The sequence below is a fragment of the Globicephala melas genome, chromosome 4 (assembly GCF_963455315.2).
Source record: "Globicephala melas chromosome 4, mGloMel1.2, whole genome shotgun sequence".
In the NCBI taxonomy this organism is placed as follows: domain Eukaryota; kingdom Metazoa; phylum Chordata; class Mammalia; order Artiodactyla; family Delphinidae; genus Globicephala; species Globicephala melas.
This window is the reverse complement of record NC_083317.1, coordinates 26,015,440-26,021,439: the sequence shown is the minus strand read 5'-3', so window position 1 is coordinate 26,021,439 and position 6,000 is coordinate 26,015,440.

Below are 6,000 nucleotides of genomic sequence, written 5' to 3'. Positions count from 1 at the left end.
CCGGATAGAAGATTTATTCTTACTGTAGATCTTAGCAACCTTGGCATTTTTTTTCTTTCCCTATTAAGTAAAGAACTCTCACCTTTTCATTGAAAGGAAGCACTTTACAGCTTCTTTTGGGCATACTAGGATTACCAACATCACTCTCCTTGCACTGTAAGGCCGTTATTAAGTAAAATAAGGGTTACCTGGACACGAATGTCCATCTGATGACTGAGAGGGCCACTAAGTAACTAACAGGTTGGGTACACTGGACAAAAGGATGCTTCACATCCCAGGCGGGACGGGACAGGATGGTGCAATATTTCATCACGCTGAACAGTGTGCAGTTTAAAACTTATGAATTGTTTATTCATAGCAATAATATTAAATGGAAAATTGTTTGGACCTTGGTTGGCTGCAAATAAATGAAACCGTAGAAAGTGAAACCATGCATAAGGGAGGAACTACTGTGCCAATGATTTGCAACCTTTTGGAAAATCACAATCCTCCAATGTTCAGCCTCCACCAGGCTTTTGATCTCCTGACAAGGGGAAGACATTTTATATGTTCACAAAAACAAGAGAACACAAAGTAAAATAATTACATGAAACGAAATGTAATCTCTGCCTTGCCAACTAAAAGATACAATCTTAGGTCCAGGGCAAGGTAAAGATGCACTGTATAGTAGCCAACAGGACTTTATAAACACATGTTTATGTAGGTTTGATTTTTGTGTGTGTGTAATTTTGTAGCATTTTTGTTTTTGTAATATGGGCAAAAGATTTGTAATATAGTTAAGTGAAGAAAATTTACATAGCAGTTCAAATTTGGTAAAAACCAAGCAAAACCCCCCATATATGTATGGGCTATGTTATCTAGTTCAATATCATTTTATGAAAATATCAAGATTCAGAAAGGTTTTGATTTCCCAAGGCCAGTAGTTAGGAATGAAATCCAGGTGTCCTGATTCCTGGTCTAGTGTTTCTCTAGGAACCTTGAGTCCTTGGCAGTCCTGCCCTGAGAGAACTATATGAAAGGAAAGAAGAAGCGGGGAGGAGGTGGGAGGTGTGGCTCTCCCTCACCTCTGATCCCCCTTCCCGGCAATACCAGCCCAGGAGAAGGCCCATGAAAGGAGAGGAGACTGGCCTAAGCACACCCTCTGCTCCCTCCAAACGGGGTCCCCACGCAGGGCGCACTGACTCTTGTTGACAGTACCCATGGAGGCCCCAGTGGGCTGTATGATTGACGAGAGTCCGCTTTGTTTGGTACCAAGCCTGTTTATGCTTGTTGTATTGCTGATGACATAATTAAAGTAAATCGTATATATCAACTGTACTAGATATAGTGAAGACATGATAATCAGAGGGAATGATTCTGCTGGCACATTGCTTCAAAAATATGTTGCTTTCACTTGACTGCAAAAGAAACCAAACTTTAAATTAGTATCAATATATTATGGATGTAGGTTATGGAGAAAACAGCTCCTAGAAATAGATCCATATTCTAAGAAAAATTCTTAACTCTACATCAAAAATTTGGTGCCTGAATGTATATTGATACATTTTAAACATTTAAAATATTTAAGGGATGTATCATTTTTAATGGTTTCCCACTTAAGCGTTTTTGATTGGCACTCCTAATTGTGCTAGGGAGAGGGATTTTACAGTAAATCTGCATGCCAAATCCCTATATCAGATCTTGCATCTTAGCTTTTTGTGTATTCCTTTCCAGATTTTACAGTGACTGTCAAGCATCACAAATGATCTTTTCAAAATTATTTACTCAAGGATCTCATTAGCTATCAATATCAGATTTTAAATATAGTCTGTTTTAACATTGGCAATATTAGGAAACATGAAATAGTCAGATTTCACTTTAACTCAGATGAAAACTAAAAATTTTAAATACAAAGTTTTTTCCGTTGAATTTAGTGAAACAGTCAATCTATTCTTCTGTTGAAATTTCACAGCTTTACTTATTTATTTGACTCTAAGAAATTTATCCTCTATAGATTTTTTTGTATGTAAATTAAATTGGCAGTTCTAAAATCAATTGGCCCATTTATTTCTGGACTTCAAAGGAATACCCCCCACCCTCAACCCACTCCCAACAAAGGAGTTATATATTTAGATATATGACTGAAAAAACATTTCCAAAAGAGATCGGTAGCTTAATAGCTAATGATGAAGATTGGTTAAATCAATTAAGGCAATATATATGAATACTATGAAACTATTAAAAATCATGTTTTAGGAAAAAATCAATGGCATAAGATGTTCCACATTTCCAAATTGTGAGACCATAAAATGATTATATTTCATAACGCAACAAAACAGGAGTCTAAAAAAGAGGGAGCTAAAGTAAAAGCTCCCTCTTTTAAACATTCCCCCATCCACTAAAATATTAACGGTTCTCTTTGCTGGAAGGATTATAGGTAATTTTAATGATCTCTTCATGCTTTTAGGTAATTTTATTCTCCCAAATGAACTATACATTTTTTTTTAACAAAAATAATTCTAATAAATAAAAGTTGTATATAATAACTATGGCATACTTAATTAACATTCTCCATTAGCAATGGCAATTTCTGTATGTAGATGCATAGGAAGAGCAGTGATTTAAACTATAACCACTAATACTTTTCATGGAGAAGGGAGATTATTTACAACCTTTAGCTTGGAAGTTGGAAAAAGAACATCTGATGCCCTCTTGTGGCCAATAATTTTTATAAAGTGATTTATTCTTTTTCATTGAAATCCAGTCTAAGCTAAGAGAATAATATCAAAATATCTATTCTATTGCTTTCTAAAAAATATTGCTTACACACTATTATTAACAGTTTAAGGGTAACTATTAGAAACAGTCTAGTGTATCTTTCCAACCCCCTATCTTGCTCTTAAAAGCATGTGTCCTTTAGTCATACTGCTTGGGTTCGAAGCCCTGCTCGTTTAGGTCACTGGGACAACTTAACTTGAATACTCTGAGACTCAGTTTCCTTGTGTGTAAGGTGAGGATAATACTAGAACACACAAAAGTTTATCATCAAATGGAAAGCACTTAAGTACCTGTCAAATGGAATTTCATTTTGCTTGATGAAATGCTTTATAAACATGTATGCAGGGCTTCCCTGGTGGCACAGTGGTTAAGAATCCACCTGCCAATGCAGGGGACACGGGTTCAGGCCCTGGTCCAGAAAGATCCCACATGCCGTGGAGCAACTAAGCCCGTGTACCACGACTACTGAGCCTGCGCTCTAGAGCCCATGAGCCACAACTACTGGAGACCGTGAACCTAGAGCCCATGCTCCACAACAAAAGAAGCCACCACAATGAGAAGCCCATGCACCTCAATGAAGAGTAGACCCCGCTCACTGCAACTAGAGAAAGCCCACGCGTGCACACAGCAACAAAGACCCAACACAGCCATACATAAATAAATAAATAAAATCTGTTAAAAAAAACAAGTATGCATATGAACTATTAATGGTTAACATTATCCTGTGATAACCTACCTAGATTCTATTGCCGTCACTTTTTGTACCTATTTTCATCCTTCATACATCTTATGTAAACATAATAAAATTTATTGAGCATTTGATATTTGCCATGTATTGGAGTGTTTTATATTAATCATCTTATTTCATTCCATGATAAACCTATCAAGTTCTATTACTATCCTCACTTTTTATACCATTTTTACCCCTCACACAATATGGTGGACATCTTTCCACAACAGATACAGATCATTCTTTTATTGGGCTCATGCTCTTACATAGTATAAATGAATTATAATCTTTTATTATATAAAAAAAAGGCTGCCCCCATTGTACATTAATTTTTATACATTTGTGAAAGTATTTCCATAGGCTATCTTCTATATATATAGCATTTGAATTACTGGGTAAGAGAATACATACATTAAAAAAAAATTTTTGACATTGTTAAATTGGCTTCCACAAAGAATGCAAGCCACTGTCTTTTCAATATCAATTTGTTAGGTGAAAAATGGTATTTCGTGGTTTCAACTTATACTTCCTTTGTCATTAGTGTGCCATTAGCACCTCTTTTAATTTTTTAGCCATTTGTATTTCTTTATATATATTTGGCTCTGCTAAATAATTTAATTATATGTAGAAGCTCTTTGTATATTAAGAATACTAATTCATTTTCTTTTAAACATTCTGTAGAAAATTTCTCCCTCTTTGGAGTTTGTCTTTTTTTAACTTTTCTGAAGATTTAAATTTACTTATTTATTTATGGCTGTGTTGGGTCTTCATTGCTGCGTGCAGGCTTTCTCTAGTTGCGGTGAGCAGGGGCTACTCTTCGTACTCTTCGTTGTGGTACACAGGCTTCTCATTGCAGTGGCTTCTCGTTGCAGAGCATGGGCTCTAGGTACACAGGCTTCAGTAGTTGCGGCACACAGGCTCAGTAGTTGTGGCTCACGGGCTCTAGAGCACAGGCTCAGTAGTTGTGGTACACAGGCTTAGTTGCTCTGCGGCATGTGTGATCTTCCCAGACCAGGGCTCGAACCCGTGTCCCCTGCATTGGCAGGTGGATTCTTAACCATTGTGCCACCAGGGAAGTCCCAGAGGTTGTCTTTTTAAGTGTATTTATGTTTTTTAATATGCAATTAAAATTTTTTTTCAATTCCAAAATGCCAATTTTTCTACCTTCACGGGGAAATTTTTCTTAAGCTAAAAGTATGAATATCTCCTTCCATATTTCCTCTCAGTACTTTTATAGTTTCATATTTTACATTTTGTCTTTAATCTATCTGGAATTTATTTTTATGGTTTGAAGTAGGAATTTAACTTTAAAAATGGCATAGCCAGGGCTTCCCTGGTGGCGCAGTGGTTGAGAGTCCACCTGCCGATGCAGGGGACGTGGGTTCATGCCCTGGTCCAGGAAGATCTCACATGCCGCGGAGCGGCTGGGCCAGTGAGCCATGGCTGCTGAGCCTGCACGTCCAGAGCCTGTGCTCCACAATGGGAGAGGCCACAACAGTGAGAGTCCCGCGTACCGCAGGAAAAAATAAAAAATAAAAAAAATAAAAATTGCATAGCCAAATATAGTTCACAATTAATTTTTTTATTAGTGAATTATTTTCAATTTGAAAAGCCACATTCACCATACAGTAAACTTATGTATCTAAATGTTTCTGGTTCTGCACTTGTATTGTTTCATTGGTATATTCACTCCTATGTTATATTGGGTTGGCCAAAAAGTGCCTTCCGTTTTTAAGTAAAAATAAAGGACACATTTTTCATTTTCACTAAGAACTTTATTGAACAACGTAGTCACCCTTTTGTTCCACTACCTTCTGCCATTTTTCAGGCGACTGCATAATTCCATCTTCCCAAAACTTTTTATCTTTTCGAGCAAAGAACTGTTCCAGGTGCCTTTTACACTCTTCCAGGGAATTGAAATTTTTTTTCTATTAAGAGAATTTTGTAAAGACCTAAATAAATGGAAATCTGAAGGTTCAGTGTCTGGTGAATACGGTGGATGAATCAGAACTTCCCAGCCAAGCTGTAACAGTTTTTGCCTGGTCATCAAAGAAACATGCAGTCTTGCGTTATCCTGATGGAAGATTATGCGTTTTCTGTTGACTAATAATTCTGTACGCTTTTCGTCAAGTGCCGCTTTCAGTTGGTGTAACTGGGAGCAGTACTTGTTGGAGTTAATTGTTCGGTTTTCCGAAAGGAGCTCGTAATAGAGGACTTCCTTCCAATCCTACCATATACACAATATCACCTTATTTGCATGAAGACCGACCAGCCTTTAGTGTGGTTGGTGGTGGTTCATTTCACTTGCCCCATGATGTCTTCTGTTCCACATTTATTGCACAGTATCCACTTTCCATCACTCGTCATAGTTTGTTTTAAAAATCGGACGTTTTCATTACATTTAACTAGAGAATCGCATGCGGACATATGGTCAAGAAGGATTTTTTCATTTAACTTATGTGGAACCCAAACATCAAAGTGATTAACATAACCAAGCTGGTGCAAATGATTTT